The sequence below is a fragment of the Oryx dammah genome, unplaced genomic scaffold (genome assembly GCF_014754425.2).
Source record: "Oryx dammah isolate SB20612 unplaced genomic scaffold, SCBI_Odam_1.1 HiC_scaffold_20, whole genome shotgun sequence".
NCBI classification, from domain to species: Eukaryota; Metazoa; Chordata; class Mammalia; order Artiodactyla; family Bovidae; genus Oryx; species Oryx dammah.
The window spans coordinates 22556550-22569491 of record NW_024070204.1 but is presented as its reverse complement, the minus strand read 5'-3'; positions in this window follow the sequence as shown (position 1 = coordinate 22569491).

Sequence of the window (12942 nt, the reverse complement as noted above, 5' to 3'; positions counted from 1 at the left end):
ATGAAACGTTTTCTTATTTTTGTATGACATTTGTGCTATGCAGGTTTATGGGCAATAATAGTTCAGACAGATTTCATACTGAAATAATCTTTTAATGGAAAATATGCTTACCTCCCACAGTGAATTTGAAATTCTAGTAATGACAGTAATAATGCTGAGTATTCCATTAAGATACAGCAATGTAATTATGTAAAGTTTCCAGAAATCCATTACATATTACATATTTGTAACAAAGTCTGTTTTTCTGTCAATGAATGATTAAATAGAAAGGGAAAGAAGTACTGACTGTTAATTATCCAGAGTTCCTGAGATTCAGGGAAGCCAACTACCATTAACTGATGCTTCTTTTCTCAAGATCCAAACATGATTTATTCATAAATGTTGTTGGGTCTCCACTAGGAAGTCACATTCCCTGCCGAGTTTATCATAAACAATACCAAAGATCTCTGTGCTTTTCAATTAGTGAAAATGGTATGCTTTTGGAGTGAGTCAGAGGGCAATATTGACATATCCTTAATGCAGAATTAATTTTTTCAATCTTCTTGAATGATATTTTCCCCCCAGCTTCCAGACTAAAAGACGTACATCCCTCTGGCCACAGAGGTTTTAGTTTTCATAGTAATATAATCATGAAAGAAAAACAACCCATGTGTTTTAATTAAAATTACAGTCGTATTAGAAAGCTAAGTCACATATCAGACCAAAGGAAAGCCTAAGTTGGTCAGCTTCCTATATTCCAAGAACCCATTCTCACACTCAGAAAGTTGACTGTCAGAAAGTCAAAATATAAGGGAAAAAGTACGTTTCATCATATATGCTGAACTAAAGAGAAAACTCTTCATTCAAATAAAATCAGCAAAAAATGGAAAAGATGAAAGTATATCTCATGAGCATTTTGTGTTATTTTATGTTCAAACTATAGTGTTCATCTGATTGAAAATTAGTTTAAAGAGTTCCAGCATTAGTTATTTTTATTAGTATTAGATGTCAGTAATTAGAATTTGAATATTTATAATTACCCTCATTCAGATAATTTCAGACATTAACTTGCTCTGCCATTTACTTTGTCATCCAATTTTTTTATATATTTTAAGAATCAGTTAGCTCTAGCATCATTCAAACCAGGCTTACAAAAATTCTTTTATAAAGAGATTGATTAATAGGCTTCTTTGGCAATATAAAATCTATATTGCACAGAAATCATTTTCAAAAGTATTGAGACAGTCCTTGGTATCAGATACTCTAAATTTTTTGATAATGAAGGTGATGTGTTATATAATTAATTTCTTAGAGACTCTGAAACTAAAAAGTATACCTATAATGATGGGCTCAGACTAAGTTTCTCTTACACTATGCTCTCCCAAAGGCATGCCCAATATATAGATCATTCTATGTCCACAATTTCTTTTATATGGGCAGTGGGGAAAAATGTCTCTCAGTGACATGCTGATTTTATGAGACAACTATGCACCTATTTCTTCATTCATCTATTATTTTGATCACTTATTATAAAAATCAGAATATTCCAGATACTAGAGATGTAATATTAATAATCAAATGTAATTTTTATATATGCATGTAATTCCTCTACTAACGCAAATGAGGGGGGTAAAATAGTTACCCAAACAGAATTTGTAACAAAATACCTATTACTAACTTTTTAAAGCACGACGAAAAGTAATTATTTTGTTGTCCTTTTTCATGTTTTAAATATTCAGATAACAGAAATAAAATGGTTTACAAACCTTTGGTGATTAGAAATGGTGATTAAATTAATCAGTTCCCCTTTTTCTATTTTCAACAGAATATCAAAGAAAATTTATGTAATGATAAAGTCATACTCTTAGTCTGAGTTTTTCTCTGTATAAGTAGATATTGTCACACAACTTCAAGAGTTCCAGACACTTTTCGGTAGACTCAAACATACAAAACATGAGAAATTAGATGTTTGGGCTTCCCTGGTGGCTCAGATGGTGAAGAATCTGCCTGCAATGTGGGAGACCTGGGTTAGATTCCTGGGTTGGGAAGATCCCCTGGAGGAGGGCATGGAAGCCCACTACAGTATTCTTGCCTGGAGAATCCCAATGGACTGTAGTCCACCAGGCTCCTCTGTCCATGGGGTCGCAGAGACGGACATGACTGAGTGACTAAGCACAGCACAATTAGATGTTTAGGATGGTCTAAAATAAGTAAACTTAAGATTAAGAATTGAGAATTAGGGATGTCTACATATCCAGGTTCATTTATCAACACATCTACTAGGAATCTACAAATAATGACTTCACCATGCCTTCACCAGCTACAGCCCTCCCTGTGGGCACTGGCTTCCCCTGTACTGTACCTCCCTACCCAGTGGCCTTGCTCCTGGATGGGCACCACTGGGGCCTCTGAAGAACTAGGCAAGCTGTAGTTGCTGGTGGTAGTGAAGGGAACCTCCCTGACTCACATGTTGCCCTTCCAGACCTACTACAAGTGCCCTCTGTTCCTGAGCTTGAGGTAAAATAGACCCTTGGCGTCCTTTTTCACCTTCCTATTGCTCTGTAAGAGTGCAGGACTGGCCTAGAGAGAGGGTGCTCCAGCTTGGACATCCTGTCAGTTCAGTTCAGTTCAGTCACTCAGTTGTGTCTGACTCTTTGCAACCCTATGAATCGCAGACATCCTGTAGGTTGAAATAATGTTAAGATAGTAGCATCTGGTTAATTTTGCTTAGCTGCTGGAGACAGCTGAGTCTTTCCGTCTTCACTCAAATGCTTCATTCAACACCAAGACTTTTTAGTTGTTGTGGACCATACCTTTTTGGGAAAATTCCCCATCTAAGAAGTTGGATACCTTTCATCTTCAAAGCATACACAGAATCCCACCATGTTTCACCATTTCCATTGCTCACCTGAACCATCTACATCTGCTTTCTTGATTATTAGCAGCACTTAACTTCCCTAACTATTCTCTCTCCGGTCACCGTGTCCCACTCACACTCCACCATCAGCACTGAGATCAAAGAAATATTTTTAAAAATGAATTTCCCATTTGATTATTCCCTGGTTCTAAACTCTCTCCTTCCTCATTTTATTCAAGAATAGAAGGCAAGCTCCTTATAACGTCCTAAAGTCCTCTCCAGAACCATTGACCTCATCTCCCTTTTATTTACTCCAGCTCCCATTTATTTACTCTCACTCTTTGCTGTTCCCCTCTGCCTTCATGTATGTGACCATTCCTTCTATCTCCCACCGTGTCCTTACTTTCCTCAGGTTCTTTATGAAATGCTATCTTAATTCAGGTCTGCCCTGCCCACCTTACTTAATGGAAACTCCCTCAGTCATGTTGGACTCTTCGCGATCCCATGAACTATACAATCCATGGAATTCTTCAGGCCATAATACTGGAGTGGGTAGCCTTTCCCTTTAGGGATCTTCGCAACTCAAGGATTAAACCCAGGTCTCCCACAATGCAGGTGGATTCTTTACCAACTGAGCTATCAGGGAAGCCCTGAGCTATAAGGGAAGCCCAAAGTCGCTCAGTCGTGTCCAACTCTTTGTGACCCTTACTTAGAGTTATAGAATTCCCTAGGCTGACCCATTGTTCTTACTGCAATGGTTTTCTCCCTAACACTACTACCATTTTAATGTGTTATATGACTGATTTGTTACTCTGATTATTTTCTGTCTCTCTCAAATAGAATGTGAAATTCACGACAGCATGGATTTTGTGTTTTGTTCTTCATGCTGTCCGATAAACAAAATATATCTGTCTGTGTAGGTATTAAATAAACACTTGGAAGAATTCATAAATATTGTGCTATTTATCACACCTTATTATATTAAAAATGTAAATGTATATGTATACATATTATGCTTACGATATTTCTGTCTCCTCCTTTTTAGATAGTGAACTACTCAAGGTTATAGGAGGTGTCTCTTTGTTCATTTACCAAGAACCATTTTACTTCAAGACTGATACAATACTTAGTACTTGAGTATTGTTTTAGGATAAATGTTGATTAGCCAATGATTATCTTGGCTAATTATTCTAGGAAACTAGAGGTGCATCTTTTTTAAAAAAAATTTAATATGAAAATTTTATGCCATATATTTACTTTTGATATGATTTCAGATTCAACATTGTAGCTAACCTTTAAGAAATTACCACTTACTGATTTTTTGTATAGTATTATAGCAAAGAATTTCCACAATTATCTGAAGAGATATTTAAGATACTTCTGTCTTTTCCAATTACTTATCTGGGTGAGGCCAGATATTCATTATATCAACCAAAACAACATATCACATCAAATTAAAGATAGAAGCAGAGAAGGACACACAAATCTGAGAAAGTCAAAACAATGTTTTAAATGAAGTTATATGGTTAATGTGTTTGGAATATTTACAAAGTGCTAAAAACTATAATAGTGGGAATTGACATAAAATAAATTAAGTGCTAAAGGAAGAAACTGACAACTTTTCAGGTTCTGTTCTGATGTCGCTGGAGTCTGGGACATGACTTTCAGGAAATTAAGATTGCAAAAAACTCAAGTAAAGGGATAGTTGATCAGGGAAAGTTTTGACAAAGATTATAATGAAAGGGAACAAGAGACCACAGCCCCGAGGAAGCCTATCTTGCTTCTTTGCCAAAGGCACTGGCATTCAATGTTTGAATTGATCTGCTTCTTGTATTCTTTTCTTGTTTGTTTACTACAGGCTGTGATTACTAACATAGAGTTCCATTTGCATATTCTTGATTACTTTTAAATGTCTCACTTGTTGAAACTGCCAAAATATACTAAGCTACTGATATGCAAAGAGAACAGCCTGTAAATTGACCTAGGCATGGATGCTTCCTCCATGGCTCAGCGGTAAAGAATCCGCCTGCATTGCAGGAGATGCTGGTTCAGTCCCTGGGTCAGCAAGATCCCCTGGAGGAGGGCATGGTAACCAACTCCAGTATTCTTGCCTGGAGAATCCCATGGACCGAGGAGCCTGATGGTCTACAGTAGGGCCCCAAAGAGTGGGACATGACTGAAGATACTGAGCATGCAAGCATAAACTCAGGAGACAACCGTGAATAAAGAACTCACACAAAAAAAGAAAATGATCTGAGGGAATTAATGTGAATGAGCAAAGATACCTGGAGTCAAAGGTACACTGATGGTTAAAGGCAAAAATACAAATATAAACAAATATGAACTCAAAACAAATAAATGAAACAAGCCAGAAAAACTCTATAATTTTTCATCCACTCAAACATTTTTTAATACATGTTATACTCCTCATCCACTTTCCATAATAATTTTTATTTCTTTAAGGTTACAAATATTGTATTTACTTCCATGCTGAACTGGCTAAGTCATTTTCAGATGCGGAAACCAGCTAAGCAAAAGAAGAGGAGAAAAGGCTCATTTCACAACTCAAATTAGTAAGAGCAAAAACAAACAAACAAAGGCAAATAAAGTTACTTGGTTTAACCTTACTTTCTACTACTATTATAGATGGGATTCTTTTAGAATATGCATAAATTAGTAGTGAAGTAGACATTTTTAAAATTAAACTAAAGGATTCACATAGGAGAGAATTAATAAGAACATAAAAGAACACTGGTAGACAACCCGTCAAAGTTCTTTTCCAGCTGTGGAACTATCCTGAATTTGGAACATGACATTTACAACTCCACAGGAAGAATAGCACAGCAACTTCATTCCCAAATTTATCTGAACAAACCTCCTACACAATGTGAAATATTTAGAATCTTTCCTAAGACTCTTGCCATGATCTTTGCCTTTCTCCTTTTACAATCAAGAGGATTTTAAATGAGTTTTTAATCAATATGTAAAATCTATACCACTATGTTACAGTTTACATTTATTTCCATTATCCCCACTATTAATATAGCTTATAATAAATCTTTCCTAAAGAATCATTGATTTTGTCAATGTCAATGAAACGTTGTGAAAAACAGTGAGACAGTGATTGATTGTACTTCTGGCATATTCTACTTTTCTTTTAGAAGAGCAGGGCTTTAGCACTACAAAGTTATTTATTTGAAATTATTATTTACCTTTTCTCATCTTTATTGAGATATAATTGATATATAACATTGTGTAAGCTTAAGTGTACAGCATAATGATGATATATGTATACATCTTAACTACATCACTTTCATATTTGTTTATTCAAAGAGTTAAACCTTTTTACAGGTAGAATTTATCTCTGCCTTTGTAATGACTCTGAGCAAAGAAAACAGTCTTTCAAAAAGGAGTAGACACTTTAGTAGTGCCAACATATGGAACATTCTATTGCTAGACCTTTCTAATTTAGATTAAAGCAACTCCTTAATTTTTAGGTTGCATTTGGTTAAACACTTAAACCTGATAAAATGTTAGTTCCAACCAATGCATTGGACATTTAAGTAGGTATTACATTAATACTTGTTGAGTGATTGATTAATCTTGGCATTCTAATACTTTGTTTTCTAATTTTGGCACTGTGGAAAATGTCAGGTTCCATGCCTTCTCTACCCTCAACCAAAAAGGCAACATGTTTCATTCATATTTGAAAAAGCATATTCTAGAAATGTCACAGTAACCTTTTAAGATGACAGTCTCTGCCTAGGAATTCTTGACAGCAGCTATGCACAATTATGCCAGCTATATATCGAAAATTTTTTACATCATCTTCCAAAAGTGATAGTCTGAGCAGACAGCATTTAGATGATGGAAGAAAATGCAAACTTGATGCACACTTTTATAAGCTTAGAGATAAGAATAGAATAAGTAAAGTTCCATTTCTTGTTTATTCTTGTTGTAAAGAGTAATTTATTTAAAGATAATCATAATAGGTTTTCATTCCTTTGTGAAGTTTATCTCAATACCTTATTAATATAAAACATTGAACACAATTAATTTTTGTGCCTTGATGCTTTCATGGATGTATTTTTTTCAATTTTATTGAAAAGTAAGAAAAATAAAGACAAATGCCAGAATTGTTCTCCAAATCATTTAAAATATAGTGATGCATCGCTTAAGTAATAAACATAAGGACCTAAAATATCGATGATTAAGAATATCTTTAATGTGTGTTTTTATACATAGAATATTAAGGTTATGTCTGATTGATGATAATAGTAATGAACCTTCCTGCCAATGCATCAGGAAGATCCCCTGGGGCAGGAAATGACAAGCCAATCCAGTTTTGTTACCTGGGAAATCCCATGGACAAAGGAGCCTGGTGGGCTACAGTCCATGGGGTCGCAAAGAATCTGACATGACTGAATCGACTTAGCACAAATGCAGTGATTAATATGATAGAGATGATGATGATAAGGATAATTTTAAGTAACATTTATGTGCCTAATATTCCAGAGTTTGTTCAAAGTCTTACATATAACATTAAGTGTCACAATGTCTCTGTAAGGTAAGTACTACTATCATCTCCATTTTATATATGAGGAAATACAAGTGAGGATTAAATAAAATTGCCCAAGTTTCAACTCTTTTTATACAGTGGAGCTGGGAAACACAATTGGCTCAGTTCTAAGGTTGGTGCTCTTTAACCCAAGCTTTTATTCTTGGTAAGGATAAAATAATAAAATCTTTATATCTCAGGGTAGTAATAATAATGAGGAGATTTCTATCAAGTGTTGTTTATAGACAATGAAGTTTTTAATTAAACAATAGGTCTTTGCATTTAAAACACACAATTGGCTTTAGCTTCATGGCTGGGACTGGGCTATCATCTAGGCCAGTAAAATTTCTATAATTCTGAACTCTCAGTTTAGTTGGGGTTTTTCCCCTTGGGCTCTCTAACATAGGAGGGATTCTATATTCCACTCCTCAACTGGGCCGCAAGTGTGTGGAGAGACAATTGAAAAATTGAAATAGAAAAGAGAGTATTTCTCTGGTAAGTGGACATGAATGATATCCTTTTTAATGTTAAAGGGATGGGAGTTTCCTGTAAGCACAAGTAAGGGAGTCCTTGGAGAAGACTAGTAATAGGTGTGTGTTGAGGGGTGCAGACCCCAGGGCCAGAAATTAAGCAATACTGGAGCTGGGAAATCAACCCTGAGTACTTGTTGGAAGGACTGATGCTGAAGTTGAAATTCCAGTATTTCGGTCATCTGAAGAAGGCTGAGCGCCGAAGAATTGATGCTTTTGAACTGTGGTGTTGGAGAAGACTCTTGAGAGTCCCTTGGACTGCAAGGAGATCCAACCAGTCCATTCTGAAGGAGATCAACTCTGGGATTTCTTTGGAAGGAATGATGCTAAAGCTGAAGCTCCAGTACTTTGGCCACCTCATGCGAAGAGCTGACTCACTGGAAAAGACTCTGATGCTGGGAGGGATTGGGGGCAGGAGGAGAAGGGGACGACCGAGGATGAGATGGCTGGATGGCATCACGGACTCGATGGACGTGAGTCTGAGTGAACTCTGGGAGATGGTGATGGACAGGGAGGCCTGGCGTGCTGCAATTCATGGGGTCGCAAAGAGTTGGACACGACTGAGCGACTGAACTGAACTGAGCTGATGCAAACAGCTGACTCATTGGAAAAGTCCCTGATGCTGGAAAAGATTGAGGGCAGAGGGAGAAGAGGACATCTGAGGATAAGATGGTTAGACGCATCAATGATGCAATTAACTTCAACTTGGGCAAACTTCGGGAGATAATGAGGGACAGAGAGGCCTGGCCTGCTGTGGTCCATGGGGTCGCAAAGAGTTAAACATGACTGGGCGACTAAACAACAACAGCAACAGAGCTTAGGATAAATATATCCACTGGGCGGGGGTGGGGGGTGGGGGTGGGGCACTTACGGTTTAAAAGCTTGAAGAGTATATATTTGAATAAACCATTGTGCTTCTCTGTAAGTTTGGTAAGCTAGATGGCAGTTCCACAAAAGACCATGGGCTAGAGCCCGGTGACTGCACTGTGGGAGAAGAAATGAGACCTTGATATGAATCTACGATTCTGGTGGCCCCACGGGGATGAGCACATACCTGGCTCAGGAGATCTCGTGATGAGATAGAGCATTTTGAGGGAAATCGATCAGCAAAGTCTAGCGCCAGGATCCAGTGATGGTGGTCGCACACCTATTAGCTCCAGCAGAGGGCACCATGCCTATTCTCTCCGTGGCCTCCAGAATGCTATAGGAAGTCCCCACAAAGGGGAAGAGTACAAACTCTATAAGAATTCTCTGGATTCAGAGTTCACTGGGACATCCTCATCATTGGAGATGAAATCTGATTCATCTGGGTGGCTCTCTCAAAAAGAGTGAAAGATCCTCTAGACCTATCAACCTAAGGAGAGTTACGCTTCATCCAATCTCTTCCTTGGGCTTTAAGCCTTTGATATAATAACTGTAATAGAAGGGTGAGCTTCCTGCAAGTCATAAAAATCCTTGTAAGCAGGGGAAGGGATTTTTCTCTCTTATAGGGCTTGTGCCTTTGGTTTGGACTCTTCCTCCTCATTTGAAGACTTGGTGATGGCATTGGGATCCTTGGTGGCAGCTGCCTTGGCTTTAATTTTCATAGACCTGGTCCTGGGGTGGCCCCTTATGAGTGGGTGGAGTGAGGATCATCAGTATCACTCAATAATTTGGCCCTCACACTCTGGGAGTCTTTTAGAAGGTTATGTATATTGGGGTCAGCTTTCCTGGTGGCTCAGCAGTAAAGAATCTGCTTGCAATGCAGACTCAGGAGACACTGGTTCAATCCCTGGGTCTGGAAGACCTCCTGAAGGAGGGCATGGCAATGCATTCCAGTATTCTTACCTGGAAAATCCCATGGACAGAGAAGCCTAGTGGGTTACAGTCCATAAGGTCGCAAAGAAACGTGACTGAAGCGACTGAGCACAGCACAGCACATTATGGGGTCCTTGGAAAAACCAGACTATTGCCTCATTTCTGGGGAAGTGAGTAACAGTTCAGAGTTAGTATTAAACACTATCCTACCAACTGTCAATCAGCCCCCTAGCTTTTTTTTTTCTCCCCTCTCCTACTGTACCAGGTCTTTTAAAATATTTTGCATCTGAAGACAGATGGTCCCTGAAAAGATCTGCAGTGGACATCCCTTGGTGGGGGAGGAGGTAGTCACTTCCCTCTCCAGGATGTTTCAATAGATCTCACAGAGATGTGGTCAGCCTTCCCTAGAGTGACAGCATCAGGATCATTCAGACCTACCTAGACTTGGAGAGTGAAGAATTAGGGTTTTGAGATGTGGGTATGCCCTGGCTGCTTTTATGGGCATTTCCCATTTGGTTAGGAGTTTGATGTGCTTTCTTGGTAGCTCAGACAGTAAAGAATCTGCATGCAATATAGGAGATCTGGGTTTGATTCTTGGGTTGAGAAGATCCCCTGGAGAAAGGAATGGCTACCCATTTCAATATCCTTACCTGGAGAATTCCATAGACAGAGGAGCCTGGCAGGGTATAGAGCTCAGTGTTCTGGTACAGCCTGAAAACACAACAGCCAGGGAAAGATAACCTCCTCCTCCTCTTTCTAGGGTCACTTCCTGGCACATTTATACAGTACCCCACACTTGAGAGGGAGGAAATTGCCACTTTCCTCTCTTGGCCACTAACTAGCATCATTGGACCTTGTGAAAACTTAGCCAATTGTCCTAAGAATTGGTAGTTGGGTTCTTGTGTACCTTTGGGAAACACACCTAAGTCTAACACCTGCGGAGGAACATTACTCCTTTTCCTGTAGGTAGAAAATACATCTGTAGCACCTGAAACCAGCTCTAGTTATCAATGCTCTGAGGTTCAGGAGGATTCTGGTTGCTTTTTTCAGAATTTTCATTTTTGCATTTTGGAATGGGAATTTGAGATAAAACTCAGCAGAATCAGTACAATGCAGTGAAAAATAGCACGTGTAGGCCAGTAAGAGTGGACCTTTTCAAGACAGAGTTACCCACCTGGGAGAGCCCCTCAGTAAGACATGTGTAGCTAAAGAGCATTCCTCATGGTAATAGCAAGCCTGATTGGATCCACTCTACTCATAAAACCAATTGGTCTGGGTTTGCTAAGGTAACATTTGTAACATAAAGTCCTAAAGTGTTGGGTGGTGAGTCTTGGTTCAACATGGGAAGTGAAATAGAGAAATCCGTTACTCATAGGTCCTGGGAAAAAGTACAGAGTCTGCCCTGAGAGGAAACATGAAGCTCAATGCAGGGGATAAGTAGAGAGAGTAGGGCAGGACATGGGCCCATGATTTTATTAGGGTCACAGGTGGAGTACTTGGTTCCTAGGCTAAGGAAGGGTTGGTCAATTCAAGCTACAAGGAACAGGGTTTTAATATGCTACTGTTACAAATTATCACAAATTTAGTGCCATAAAAACAGCAAATGTTTATTAACTTGCAGTTCAGAACTTCAGTACTTCAGTGATCTGATGGTTGTTGTTCAGATCACTGAACAACAGATCACTGTTGTTGATCTGATGGCTAAGTCATGTCTGACTATTTGCGACTTCATGGACTGCAACAAACCAGGCTTCACTGTCCTTCACTATCTCCCAGAGTTTGCTGAAACTCGTGTCCATTGAGTTAGTGATGCCATCCAAACATCTTATCCTCTGTTGCCTCTTCCTCCTCTTGCCCTAATTTCTTTCCCAGTATCAGAGTCTTTTCCAGTGAGTCAGCTCTTCCCATCAGGTGACCAAAGTATTGGAGCTTCAGTTTCAGCATCAATCCTTTCAATGAATATTCAGAGTTGATTTTCTTTAGGATGGACTGGTTTGATCTCCTTGCAGTCCAAGGGACTCTCAAGAGTCTGCTCCAGCAACATAATTCTAAAATATCAATTCTTCCTCACTCAGCCTTCTTTATGGACCAATTCTTACATCCATAGTTAAAAAGTTAAAATCAAGGTGTCCATCAAGTTCAGTTCATTAATGGCCTCTGTAGGGGAGAATCTATTTCCTTGAATTTTTAAACTTCTGAAGTCACTTGCAGTCCTTAGTTATGGTTCCTTTTCTCTATCTTAAAATCCCTCAGTGATGGCTTGAGTCTTTGCATTACATGACTCTGACTTTCCATGGGGTCGCACAGAGTCGGACACGACTGAAGCGACTTAGCCGCAGCATTATCCATTGCTAACATCTGCTGGATCATTTAGAAAGCAAGACAGTTCCAGAAAAACATCTATTTCTGCTTTATTAACTATGCCAAAGCCTTGACTCTGTGGATCATAATAAACTGTGGAAAATTCTGAAAGAGATGGGAATACCAGACCACCTGACTTCCCTCTTTAGAAACCTGTATGCAGGTTCAGGAAGTAACAGTCAGAACTGGACATGGAACAACAGACTGGTTCCAAATAGGAAAAGGAGTACATTAAGGCTGTATATTGTCACCCTGCTTATTTAAGATATATGCAGAGTACATCATGAGAAACACTGGGCTGGAAGAAGCACAAGCTGGAATGAAGATTGCCGGGAGAAATATCAATAACCTCAGATATGCAGATGACACCACCCTTATGGCAGAAAGTGTAGAAGAACTAAAAAGCCTTTTGATGAAAGTGAAAGAGGAGAGTGAAAATTTTGGCTTAAAGCTCAACATTCAGAAAACAAAGATCATGGCATCCAGTCCCATCACTTCATGGGAAATAGATGGGGAAACAGTGTCAGACTTTATTTTTTGGGGCTCCAGAATCACTGCAGATGGTGATTGCAGCCATGAAATTAAAAGATGCTTACTCTTTGGAAGCAAAGTTATGACCAACCTAGACAGCACATTAAAAGCAGAGATATTACTTTACCAACAAATGTCAGTCTGATCAAGGCTAAGGTTTTTCCAGTGGTCATGTATGGATGTGAGAGTTGGACTATGAAGAAAGCTGAGCACCAAAGAATTGATGCTTTTGAACTGTGGTGTTGGAGAAGACTCTTGAGAGTCCCTTGGACTGCAAGGAGATCCAACCAGTCCATCCTAAATGAGATCAGTCCTGGGTATTCATTGGA